The 1,537-nt window shown below is 37.8% G+C and overlaps 1 pseudogene; it reads right to left on the bottom strand.

Moving 5' to 3' along the window:
• Positions 1 to 330: 330 nt before the first annotated feature.
• Positions 331 to 814, bottom strand: LOC102852369 (annotated as a pseudogene).
• Between the last annotated feature and the right edge of the window lie 723 nt (positions 815 to 1,537).

The raw sequence follows: 1,537 nt of genomic DNA, 5'->3' as shown, positions 1-1,537 counted from the left end.
ATGAATTGCCTGCAACTCAACGGCACTTAACAACAACATAACTAGTCCATGCAAACCAGTAATGGCAGACTGCACAGTACAGATCTTGGAGATCTGGGAAACACATAATATCACTATTTAATACATAGGCACTGGCTGAAATACAAATCGATGACATCAGCCTCAAAAATTACTCCCTGAAAAAGTGACCAAGTTTAAGAAATTGCAAATAAAATAGGAACAAAATGGAACTTTTTAGATAAAATGAAGAAATGGGATAGTAAGTCATATTAATTCTCTGGTTAGATCTTAGTTTGCCTTTCAAAAAACCCAATGAATTCTCTTGGTTCCCTAGAGATGATTGCCTTTGTATCCCACCAGATGGTTCAAGTCTTCTTTAAAAGGATCATAGACTTGTTTCTTTAAGCAACAGAGTGTCCAGAAAAGCTGGGGAGGGAATTCTTCCCATGGAACCCACTCCCAACCTTCATTTTTTTCAGGCTCCACATTCGTTGGCTCTGAATCATAAGTCAAGTCCACTTCAACTTTCATTAATATAGTAACATAATGGGAATTTTCTTTCTCAATGAAAGAATTCACTACTGAGGCAAAGCGAACATTTTTAAGGTGAAGAGCTGCTTTTTCCAAGGTTTCTCTTTGAGCACATTCTTCCCAGCTTTCACCGAATTCCAAAAGACCTCCAGGAAGTTGGAAACTGCAGGCTCCAAAAGAGCCTTTCCTCTTCCCCAAGAGGACACAACGAGGATGCTTGGGACACCACCACTCCCACTGGGACATCGGGGCGCCATGCCCGCTGTTCTGCTCCCATGGTCATAGCAGTGGGCGAAATTTTAGTTTTTAGTAATTCTTTTAGTCCCACTTAAACTTATTCCTATAGTTAACTAGTGTTGGTTTTTAATATATTTTGAGTAAAGATTCACACATTTTAATACAACTATCCCTACACATTTTGTTCTATAATAGTCATTACATAATCTTCAACATTTTTCCAACTTCTGCCCTGTAATTCTGATTTATATTAACCCTTCTATAGTTCTTGATGTTTTACCTTTCTTTAGATATATTGTGCAGATCTTTTTCTTAATGAGTATTACCTTTCCCATAATTCATCTTAATGTGTACATTTTATTCATATTCTACTTTTCATTCTATATGTCAGACATATCATTCAAGAGATTGGACTTTATGAAGAGGACTATGGCATCAGGACTGGAGGGAGACTCATCAACAAACTCTGTAAACTTTCATTAAGTTGAAAAACAAACAGACAACATAGTATTCCATTGTGTGAATATACCACAGCTTCTCTATCCATTCGTTTGTTGATGGGCGCCTGAGTACCACACTGCATTGAAAAACAAGGAGCTTAGGCAATATTATTCAAAATGGGTAACCCTGGAGGACATTATGCTGAGTGAAATATCTCAGTCACAAAAGGACAAATACTGCATGGTACCACTGCTGTAAAGTGGGACCGTATCAGGGTGGGGGTAAGACTGAGAAAAACTGGATAAATTGTGTATACTGCATGGAAACA

Source organism: Elephantulus edwardii, unplaced genomic scaffold, assembly GCF_000299155.1.
Source record: "Elephantulus edwardii isolate Elephantulus edwardi_28Jun2011 unplaced genomic scaffold, EleEdw1.0 scaffold00069, whole genome shotgun sequence".
NCBI lineage: Eukaryota > Metazoa > Chordata > Mammalia > Macroscelidea > Macroscelididae > Elephantulus > Elephantulus edwardii.
This window is presented reverse-complemented; position numbering and strand designations above follow the sequence as displayed.